We start from the raw sequence: 12,217 nt of genomic DNA, 5'->3' as shown, positions 1-12,217 counted from the left end.
ATGACATGGAGATCTGCTTTAAAACCAGGAGAATCAAGCATCCTGTGGGTGTTTGAAGCCCTTACATTCCTTTAAAGTAAAAATCTCTTTGCAGAGAGCTTGTCTGCAGAAAGTGCACACAAGTATTTTTGGATGCCCCCTTGTCTCTCATATTACAAGGGTTTGGTCAAGACCTAGGCAGAGGAAATATTAAAATTAACTGAGGAGCACTTATGTCATGCCGTATAGGATTTCCCATAAAACAATGCAGTGAGTCGGAACAGAGGGGGCAGGAATATGTCTGGATAACAATTCTTTCTGACCTCAGCATAGCTCAGGTTTCTCCCTGAAACTGAAGCTAAAACTTATATGTGTAAAAAGGCCTTGCACAGGAATGAATTCTAAAATTAGCTGTGTCTGTTGCGCTTCCTTTTTTTTTTTATGAATGAAAAAATAATCACACCAGATCCTAGAAAAGCAAGGATGGAAGCCAAAAGTCAAGGCATGCCAACATCCAATGTCTGCTGTTCAAAGGCCCAGCCAAAAGTCTGAGCAATGTCTTTACATCAGCTGTAGATAAAAGATTGTGCCATGCTGTGGAGGTGCTGTCTGCTGAAGTATCATCTAATTATTATATTAGTGTTCCTGTGTACAGGTGGATCTCACAAGCTGAGGATTTGGTATACTAAAGGAAATACAAACTGTATTGCTGATGATGGGCAGAAGCCAGGGGGGTTCTGAGGCGAGGGAAGGGTATATGGACTGGGACAAACCTCCTGTGCCAGATGTACCTGAGCTCTTGGCACTGTCAGGTACCTGAAAGCAAAATCACAGAGCATTTCCAAAGACCAAAATTCCTGAGCATTTGTCAGGAAGCCATCCTGAATCAAACCTTGGAGCATCAGAGAAATGTCCCCATCACAAGAAGGTGGGACTAGGATGTAAACACTGGAAAAAGGCAACGTGGCCAGACACACACCTCATGATGAACAGACCTGAGTACATCTTCCTTTTGGAATAACACACCATGCACAGCAGCCACAAAAAGCTACATCAGGTTATTTGCACTTCCTCAGCCCACACAGCCCACTGCTCTACATGCTCCCACTGCTCCCCACTGGGCATCTGCTGTCCTGGTTGCAGGTTACTTGGTCCAGCAGCCAGCTCAGGCCAGCTCAGGTGTCTCTGCGTGGGGCTGCCTGCACAGGCTAAACAAACCCAGTGTGTGAAACACAGAGGTATCAGCTATACCATGCTTTGTCCTCTGACAAAACTCAGAGACCCTGGCTGCAAACAAACTCCTGCTCTGCAGGTTTCCTGAGCAGTCTGACTCGTGCCAGCATTCTCCTGGAATGGGCAAAAGCCTTTATGCTGACAGACTGTTTTGGGAAGTCAGTCCTGTGAGGCCCTGAGCCTCCCCAGTGCTGGTGCAGCTGAGCTGAGCAGACAGGGAGGCTGCAGGCAGTCATGAATAACTCAGTGTTATTCAAGGCTGCACCCCTTGGGGACACTGAAGTGCAACAGAGAGAAGTGAAAAGATGGGATTTATGCTTTAAATTCTGCTGCAGATAATCTAGACAAGAGGTGAGATAAACACGCAGCGTTCAGATGGAAAAGGTCTGTCGTACAGAGCAGGACCTCCAGCTGTCCCTGAGCCAGGCACACTAAAGCTGGATTCACCAGGATCCTCCCAGGGAGGGACCTGATGGCTCCTCTTCCTATTCAACATAATTATGGTCTGGTGGAGGCTGGTCTGGCAGGGCTCTGAGCCGTGCCCAGCTGCACATTCACACAGCTATTTAAACTTCTGCAAACAGAAAAAACTGGTAGTTGCCTGACTGGCTTATTTTAAACTGTACAAGTGCACCCATACAGAATTTGAGGGGTCTGACTACAGGGATGGAAAAATATACATATTCTCCCCTTTTTATTTAAAATTGCATTGCCCATGTTTTAATTAGATTTTCCAAATTTCCAGGGATGCTCGAAAAAATCAGGCGATGTAGTGATACAGACTTCAGTCCTTGCTAAGCATCCAAGGGGTTTGCAGGACATGAGGTAGCTTTTATAAAAGATGTTCTGATATTGTCCTTTGAAATCTGTCAGGGGGCATTTGGAGTAGACAGCTCTGAGGACTGTGAGCTCCATCATTTGCATGCAAAGGAGGCAGTGTCCAGGCTGAAACATTTTTTAAACATATCCACATTTCATAGTTTTTAATCAAAACTTGGCCCCTGCCTCAGCAAATGAATAAACTCTTTTGTAAACTTGGCTAGCAGGAATGATGAATCACCCTGTGTTCTCTGTTTGAACTAAGAAGGAAATGCCCTAAGTGGCTGGAGCCTGAGGAAGATGCTGATTTGTGCAGAAAGACACATTCCCATCTCCCTGTGTCACCAGAGCTGGGGTGGAATGCACCTGGGTGGCTGGCAAGCAGGCATCTCTGAGCATTGCCCACCCAACCCTGTGCTCTCCACAGAGCAGTGATTTTCACTAAAAGAAATAAAGACTTTGAAGTAACACAGACAGATCACCCTGCCTGAAGCTCAGAAAGCAAACTGCAAGGGATTTAAGCTTGTGACACATTTACTATAGGGGCTTGTGGAGGAGAAGCACGTTTTCTGCATAATAAATTCCGAGAGGGAATGTGGAAGAGGACTGGGTCATCCCACACTGCACTGGGCAGGCCTTTCTGTGCATGCCCTGGATTTCAACACAGATTCTGCACAAGCCTATGCAGCCAGTGGAAAGGCTCTGTAAGTCATTCCTTCACAGACTGCAGCATAAATCAAATCCAGAAATAGGAAAGGCCAGCCAGTCACATTATTCCTTTTAGGTTTAGAGAAAGATGTTGTTAAGAAATATGGGTAAAAGACATTACAAACCCATGAAAAAAACCCACAAAAATCTCAACCTTTATTTTATTTAGGCTACTAATTAGTGAATGAAAAAGCAGACCATAAAAAAACCTATATTGAATCAGTCTGAAGTCAGACCAGGATGAAGTATTACTCTCTGGAGAGATGGTAATTTGCAGTCACTGCACTTTAGGTGGCAATCATCTGCTGGGCATAGCTCCTACTATGTGTGTGGGTTTTCCACATGGAACTGAGGTATATTTATCCAAAAAAGATTACTTACACGAGGAAAGGGTCACTGCATCTGGGTTTTTGTAGGTTTTTGAGAGCAGCCTGGGCAAATGCTGCTTGCAAGCTCTGTGGTTTCACTGCTGACTGGATCCAGCACTCTCAGCTCCGTGTCCTTACTCATTCAGCATCAGCCTGTGCTGGCTTTTCACATCCCATCTTTGCACACAACATGATTTACAGACACCTTGGAAGGGAAACCCAGCTGATGAAAAATTGTGCAGAGGGCTCGTTAGCTTTGTGCTGAGATTCTGAAATTTCAGATCTTAGAACTGAGATCCTAGGGAGGATGACAGCATCCTTCCTAAATTTGATCAGAGGTGTAAGTTCCACTCTGACAGACTCATAACCTCCAGTAGCCAGCCAAGCAAAGCAAACATATCTTTCCTCCAGCTGCAGAATACTTTGTCTTTTAGCTTCTCATCATTCTCACGTAACACCCCTTCGTTTGTGTTTTGTATCATTCATGGTTCATGCACAGCCACGCAGGCCAGAGTGGGACAGGGTCAGTCTTCTTCCCAGAGGTGCCGCCTCTCCTAACTGATCTGGAGCTGCTCCTGCAAAGTGTCTTTTCTGAATGCCCATTTCAGTGCTCAGTCAGGGCAAACCTGGCAACATGAGTCCTGAACCTTCCTCTGAGCAGCAACATTGCACAGCAAAATGCAGTGGTGGAATTGTTAACTTCTGGAGTTCCTGAAATCCTTTCTGGCACATCGCTTGATTTTAAAAATATTTGTCTGACTTGAACAGTAGATCTTTATTCCTTCCCAGGCAGAAGAAGAGGCACAGTGTGTGCACTGTACACCCAGCATAAGTAAACAGTGAATACCTGAGCATGAACATTCATGTGGAGGTATTAAATAAGGCAGTGAACTCCTTTCACTACAGCTGCTGGAAGGGAAAATACATCTTCTGCATATACCCATGCTACAACTCCATAGGTAAAGTCACACCATTCATTTGTGGCATTATTCCACAGCAAATCCTTTTTCTTGCTCTGCCTTTTATAGGATACACAAGACAGTTCATTCCTGGCATGATCTGGGGAAGTGCAGAGGCAGACATTCTCCCACAATGAGAGAATACAGTAAATAGTGTGTGGGGAGGCATCTTCAGCTCCACATTTTTTAAGCACGTTTAAATAACTCAAAGAGCTTAAATCAGTATAGGCTGTGTTCTTCCCTTACATTTGAAAATCATCAAGAAGAAGAGAAAAGAAAAGAAGTAGATAGGCAATGGATTTAAACTGCCATTGCAAGAAATGAAAAGAGTATATACATTTAACAATTTCTGACATTTGAACAGATTCCAGTGTTCTTAATAGGCATTTTCATAACTCCTGATATAATTGCAATGATGCAATTGTGTGGTTTTATGTTCTCGTCTGCTCTTTCTTATGAATGTCTTCACTTCAGCTCTATTTAGCAATTACTGAACTGAGTTATTCTGGTTAATGAAGATTTAAAGCTCCATGGTTAATACAGAAAAATAAAATGTTTGGAAAATATGTAATGCAACTAAGAGGCTAATAACAATATTTGCTTCAACAAAAAAATGTCCCTTGACTTTTTTACTTGCTGTAAAGCTGGATGGAAATTCAGAAAAAAATTAAATTATATTTCTCATTCGTAATTCAAGAAACACATTAAAAGATCATAAAAAAAAAATCTTCATTTCCACTCTGCTCCATCTGGCTTGTACTGAATGTATGGGTGTGACAGAGGAAATTTATCACAAGGTAAATAATTTTGGCCCTACAGACAAATCCTCAGCTTATACAGATTGTAAACCCCTAATAATTTCTGGAGAGACACCCTAATTAGCAAAGTTTCAGGTCCCAAGAAATTAAGCTATTTTTAATTAATTGTGGATCCAACCCTGACATTGTGCCCTAACTTGCTGTCCCTGTAATGGTTTTGGGAAGTCAAAAATGAAATGACTCACCCTGGGCAGAGCTGGTATTTGTGCTCAGTTTTCCTGGAGGGTGTAGCCTGTGGCACAGCTCTGCTGCTGTGGTTTTACACCGTGCTGCACACATTTACACATTTACATTTACACCCTGCTGCACACATTTACACATTTACATTTACACCCTGCTGCACACATTTACACATTTACATTTACACCCTGCTGCCCGTGGGCTTCCAAGGGCAGCCAGGAGCACGGCCTCGGCAGGGTCTCACGCCTGGAGCTGCCCTTTCAGAATCATTTTGCTGTGAGAAATTCAAGGACATTCTTGGGCTGCTGGAAGGTTCCCTTGGAATCATAGAAGGGACCCACAAGGATGATGGAGTCCAGCTCCTGACCCTCCACAGGACAACCCCAAAAATCCCGTGATGTATCCGAGTGTTGTCCAGTCTCTTGTCAAACCCAGAGCCATGTGGCCGTTCGAGGTGACCTTTCGTGCCTCGCTGTGGCAGCGTTTCTTTGGCAGGAGCAGTTTCCCGCAGCCATGTGGTGTGCGCTGTGGCCCGGGGCGGCCGTGGCCCCAGCTGCTCCCCTGGCATGCAGGAGCCATGCTCACCCCGTGCTGCTCCCAGCGGGCCGCACCCGGCTTCTGTCCTCACCGAGCGCTTCAGCCAGAGCTGTTCTGCCCCAGGCCCTGGCTCAGCCCAGACCGCTCACCCACCCTTCCCACCGACAGAACACCGCTCTACGCTTTGTGCATCTGTGTGAGCGCGGCTGGCTGAGCCTCGCCATCCTCCCGAGCCCAGCCCAGCCCAGCCGGGCGGTGCGGGCCCCGCCGGCTCTGCCCGCTCCGGTGACAGACAGCCAGGCCCTGTGCCCGGGGCCGGACACGGGCGCTGCCTCCGGCTCGGCCCGGGCCGGGCTGCGATTCCCGGAGCGGCCGGGAGGGAGCACGCCGAGCACGGGTCCAGGAGCGGCCGGGAAGGGAGCACGCCGAGCACGGGTCCCGGAGCGGCCGGGAGGGAGCACGCCGAGCACGGGTCCAGGAGCGGCCGGGAGGGAGCACGCCGAGCACGGGTCCAGGAGCGGCCGGGAGGGAGCACGCCGAGCACGGGTCCAGGAGCGGCCGGGAGGGAGCACGCCGAGCACGGGTCCAGGAGCGGCGGCCGGGTCCAGGAGCGGCCGGGTTCACCAGGATCAGCCGGGTCCAGGAGCAGCCGAGTCCGGATCAGCAGGTCCAGGATCAGCCGGGTTCACCAGGACCTGCCGGGTTCACCAGGATCAGCCGGGTCCAGGAGCAGCCTGGTGCTTCACCTCTGGAGCAGGCTGAGGGGCTGCGTGCCTTCTCTAGCCCTGCCTTCCCGTGCATCCATTTCCAGCCTAAAAGCCTCCACAGCTGAGACTCAACATGGAAATAATAAACAGTCCTCTTGTTGTAGGTGCTCAGAATAAATCCATTCCCCCCTGTGGGTAGCTGTACTAACTCCACATGGCTGTGGTAAAATGGTCATTACCCTCGAAGTGAAGAGTCTTGGCTAGCCAAGGAAGCAGCCTGGGATAATACTGAAGTACTTGTTACTTCACATCAAACGGAAATAAAAATTCACATTTTGCTAACATATTGTGGCTACACATGTAAGCCATATATTTCACTATTCATTACACAAATCTAACACGATACCAGCATCTGCCACACATAATTGGGTAGTAACAAAGTAACTAGCAAAAAAATCAGAAATTAGATTCAACAGTTCCAATAGTGCTGTTATAACCCACCGGAAAACAATGGATATTTCTGTATTTAGGATGTGTGCCATGATTATTTTAAAGTAAAAGAATGGAATTGTGTTCTGCAAAACCCAAGGATCTTGTCTTTATCCCTAAAAGCATTAAATACACACAAATACAGACCAGTGATTGACTCAGCAGCTTAACAATTAAACACAGAATTAGTGAGATTAATAATAGGCTTTCAGCCATCCAGATAGGTAATGCCATTTTTACTCTCCTTATCTTGACAGAATCATTTTGATTCAGTTGAAAGGGAAATCTGCTGGCCATGAAGGGAGGGTGGTTTGTGACAGCCCCTGTGAATCACTGGGACAAGCAGAATGAGGTCCAGATGGCATCAGCTGCTGTCATAGCTCCTGCTAAATGTAGCCTTTGTTTCTACTTTGACAGGCCAGCCATAAAACAATGAGCAGGAAAGAATGAGTTCCCCTTTGGCATCACTCCCTAGGGACCTACAGAAACTGTGTAGCCTGAGAGAACCTCTTTCTAAATTAATTTACTTAAATTGCACAGTCACTTTCTGGGTGGGAATTCAGGTGAGCAGGATGTCAGCATTAGCTGCTGTGTCTGACCTCACACCAGTGAGCCAGGAGTTGCATCACAGACTCTGTTGGGTAAAAAGACAATTGAGACACAGCAAGATTATCTATTTTCATAGTCTTAGAGACACTTTCTCAAGAAAGGCAAAATGAGTAGAGACCAAAGTTCATCATATAACTGCCTGGACATTTCCCTGCATCCCAATGCCTCTTTTGACTGTGAGCTGACCAGAACCCTCTCCCTCCTCCTCCTGGACTTGATTTTGGATTGGCTGTGGAAGGAAGGTGTGAAGGAAGCAGAGGGAGAACGAATGGGGTCTCCTGTATACCCTACATGTGCATCCTGGAGCATCACTGAGCTGGGAAAATCCACTGCCCCCTGCTCTGGGTCAGACCTTCCCTTCTCTCCCGGAGCGTGGTCACCACCTCCTCAGCAGGAGCAGAGCCTGAAACACACACTCTCTATGTCATTCCCACCCCTTGGGACAGAGCAGAGCATCCAGGGCTGAAATCCTTTCTGAGAGACAAAGTAAAGAATAAATTTAACACAGTCCTTGACAGCTAACACAGGTACCCAGTGCAATGGGCAATGAACAGGTTAAAAATACATCAGGAATTTAGCTGGTGCTGAGTAGACACTCCTGTCAGCTGGCCAGTGTGTTTAATACAACCTTGCTGCACAGTTTTTCAAAAGCATGCTCCAAACTCCTGTGGAAAGTGTCCAGCAGCTGTGACGCTGCCTAGTGCTGGCAGGCCGTGCCGGGAGGCCCTGACAAGCCCATCCATAACATCCATAAGCTGCTCCCTGTGGCACAGCCCCGCTGATAAGGCTGACTCAGGCGGCCCAGGCCCCGCTCAGCGCCGCTGTCACGGCCCTCGGGCTCCAGGCCGAGGGACTCATGGTATAATCGCCCCACCCTGCCTTGGAAAACATCTCCTGTATGCTAACACAAGCTCTGTGCTCCTCCTCCTCCACTGATGCGGTGTTTGGCTGTGTGTTTTGGGGATGCTTCACAGATGTGCATGCTGTAAGCCAGCAGAAGACCAAACTCCCAGCAGCACTGAAGAAACAGTCATTCTGAGTGTTCAGCATGGCCTCGTAGGGACCCACTGCTCGCTGGGCGTTTGCTGTGCCATGACACAGCTGGGGTGGAGCTGAACTGGAGCATCAAGGCCTTGCACTGACCTGCCTCGCATTTGTGCAGGTGGAAATGCCCCAATGAAGAAATTATGGGAACTGGCTCCTTGCCATGGCCTGGCTGCAAAGTTGCGGAACTTAGTTTGTTCTAAACACATCAAGTCAGCTATACATTAGCAGAGGGTGGTTCCCAGTGGTGGAAGAGGACTTTGGAGACAGAGAATGTTGGGTCTGGAGCTGGGTATGACACTGAGCTCCATTCTGTCAGCACTGATGGGAATCAGCCCTGGCTATTTAAAGTAGCTCCACGAGCACCAGGGAGTTCAGCAGAGGCCTGCTGTCTGCAGGACACATGTGGAGCAGTTTCACCTTCCTACTCCTTCATAGCTTGGCTTTTTATAGCTCCAGATGTGCTCATTAACCACAGAATTATTCACCTCCTCTTTGAGTCCTATTCATTCCTAAATAAAAGCAACCCAGTCATCAGACTGAAAGATGAAAAGCCATCACGGCTTGACATCTGGGTGCAGACTGCAGATGCTCATGCATTAGTACATTAACACAAGATATTTATCTGGGCTGAAGGCAAATAGTGTCTTTCATCTCTCAACAAAGTATTTTAGTCACATAAGGTCACAGAGAGAGAGAAGGAGGGGAGTACATCATCCCATTTATTAATGCAAGACCATGAAAAATTATGTACGATATAAGATTATATTATAAGACAGTCATAAGAGGGACAATTTATAGTTAAAGGTCAAAAGAAACAGAAAACTAACCCACAGAGCAGTTCTTGGCCTTCTGTGCCTCATTCTTTTTCCATGTCATTGTTTAAAGACAGAATTCTGGGCATCCTTCACAACGGGCAGCTCCTGTTCCCACAGCAACAAAATTCAACAACATTATCGGTATTTTCCATCTTAACATGCAATTTTCCCTCTGCCCAGGACAGAGGGCTCTGTCTGTGACTGACGAGGGGATCCAAGCATGTGGGCAGGCAAGAACACTGTAAGTGTTGGATCAAAGAGAGCAACAAATTAAAGGATCAGCTTTACAAAGATCCAGGATATGGTGGTAACATCCTAACACCATGCTGGGCAGACAGGCAGAGCCCATGAGGCTTCTCATGTTAGTACCCAAAACCAGGCAGCTCAGGCAGCTGAGAACTGCCTTACATCAGGGCAGAGCACTGAAATCAATGGATTAAAAGGTGTAAACCAGATGGAAGTGATGGTGGTCAGTTCTGCTGTTGCAGTTCTGTTTCCAATCCATTCATTTACAGCATGAAAAGTGACGAATACCTATCTTGGGACAGTTCTCTAGTTGAAAATGCTCCCTCCTCCACTACGCTGGGGATGTGTTATTACATGACACATCCCCAGCATAGAACTGTGACCAAGAGGATTAGACTGTCCTCAGAGTGGTTATAATAAAACTGATTTACACAGAGAGAGCTGTAAATGCCACTTTTGCTCCCTAAAGAACAGATTAAAAAAAAAAAAAACACAAACCAAAGGCACAGAGAGGAAAAACCTGATTTCAAGCACTGCTTACAAACCACAGAAATTGACAGACCATGCCTGGTGTTTCAAAAAGTGGAATTGTCAATGAAAAATTGTCAAAGTCCATTTGCTTTGTGCCTCTGCCCTAAAAAGAACCAGCTTGCATGACACACATCCTCACCAGCTGGGGCCTCTCCCACAGCAGGCACAGAACAAGGGTTCCTTCAGTCCTCTCACATCCAACTCTGCTTCTGTTCCAGCACCATGCTGTGTGTCCTGGCAGGACCTGTGCAGAGAGGATTTGCTTGCCCCCCACTCATTCTCAACAGAAGTGAGCACATGTGCCCCTAAAGAGTTAGTCCAGAAAGCCCACCCCAAAGCAGCCATGGATGCACAGCACTAACCCATAAGTCAGTCCAGCAACTGGCCAAAATTCAGCTGCTGGTCTAACATCTCTCTTGTTCTGAATGGATTTTTTCCTGGGGGTTTCATACTGAATGAGTCACTTTTCCTTTTAACCTCACAACTCCAACTGCATGGATGTATATCTGTCATCCCAGACACAGCTGGGGTAATGCAGAGGTCAAAGGGATAAATAGCAGAGAGGCTTTATGAACTTTCTCCCCCACAAAAAAATCCCATTTGTAGCCAGGAAATAAAAATCACACAAAATCCATCCAATTGCTTGCTTGCATCATTGCTACTATAAAAAAATATTAAAAGTTTATATAAAATACCCTTTGTCTTTCTTTTCTTTTTTTTTTCACCTTCTTTATGAAAGTCTGTGGAATAGGATTCCCTGTGTTCCATGTTCTCCTGACATGGTGCCAAACAGCAGAGAGCAGCTGAGGCCATATTTTGTCAAACAACCCAAAAGCCAACATACTTGGCAATGAATATGCACAAGATGCTTCTGATACAATGAGTGGGTTTCATTCCAGACCAGTCTGTTTTCATTGCTCCTAGAGTTTTCATGGCAATGGTCTGGCAGGCTGATTATTTTTATTCACAACCAAGTTAGCAATTTGGTTCTTGCTAACACTATTATTACACTAAATTATCAGGAGAGCTTGAAATCCCTGCTCACATCTGCTGTCCACTTCAGAGAGCAGAAATAAGGTCCCAGTGCTCCTAAGTTTGCAAGATATTGTCTAGAGGTGGAGTCAAGTGCATTTCTGCCTCTCTAAGTCTTCCTGACTTTATTAAGGAGCAGTTTGGAAAACAAAGCAGGGAGCTGGGAGCCAAGGTGAGCTGCTGGGAATTACTAGGGTGCAGGGAATTACAGGGAAAGCCTCACTCTGCTCCTGCAGAGGATGAAGACGAGAACATAGGTGTAGGTCCTTTCAACAAGAAGGATTTGTTTTGAGAAGGTCCACAGAGGTCGCAAAGATGCTCCAAGGCCTGGAGTCCCTCTGCTCTCAGGACAGGCTGGGGGAGCAGGGGTTGTTCAACCTGGAGAAAAGCAGGCTGCAGGGTGACCTTAGAGCCCCTTTCAGTGGCTAAAGGGACTGAAGAGAGGAGAGCTGGAGAGGGGCTTTGGACAAAGGCTTGGAGTGACAGAACAAGGGGAAATGGCTTCAAACTGATGGAGGTTGACTTTAGATTGGATATTAGGAAGAAATTCCTCCCTGTTAGGGTGTTGAAGCACAGGTCACCCAGAGAAGCTGTGGCTGTCCCATCCCTGGAAGTGTTCAAGGCCAGGTTGGACAGGACTTGGAGCAACCTGGAGTAGTGGAAGTTGTCCCTGCCCATGGCAGGGGACTTGGATTGAGGTGATCTCTAAGGTCTCTTCCAACTCAAATCATTCCTTGACTCTATCAGGAGGAAGCCACGTGTCCCACAGGGAGAGGGAGGAGGAGGCAGGGCAAAGGGCTGTGACCTGCCTCAGCCCCTGCACAACCATCCTGCACTGGGCACAGCACAGAGCAGCCTGACTGTGTGGAGCTCTTTGCACCAGGGGATTTTTGCAGCAGAGCCAGAAAACTCCCTTTGACAAGGATGCTAATCCTAGAGAGGAGTGGTGACAAGTGAGGACGTGTTCCCTGCTCTTTCATGGCAAGCAGCTGGGGCCCCCTGCACCTCTGCCCTCCTCAGTCTGTCCTGTCCCCACTGGTGCACCCACTGGGCTCCTTTTAGGAACCTGCTTGTTTGCCATGCAGATGGACACCCTCCTTGATCGGGGTCCCTGTCTGGGCCTGTCCCCTCTGTCATGTC

The sequence above is a fragment of the Pyrgilauda ruficollis genome, unplaced genomic scaffold, assembly GCF_017590135.1.
Source record: "Pyrgilauda ruficollis isolate IOZ18807 unplaced genomic scaffold, ASM1759013v1 scaffold57, whole genome shotgun sequence".
Taxonomy (NCBI): domain Eukaryota; kingdom Metazoa; phylum Chordata; class Aves; order Passeriformes; family Passeridae; genus Pyrgilauda; species Pyrgilauda ruficollis.
The sequence above is the reverse complement of the archived record's forward strand: the minus strand, read 5'-3'. Positions refer to the sequence as shown.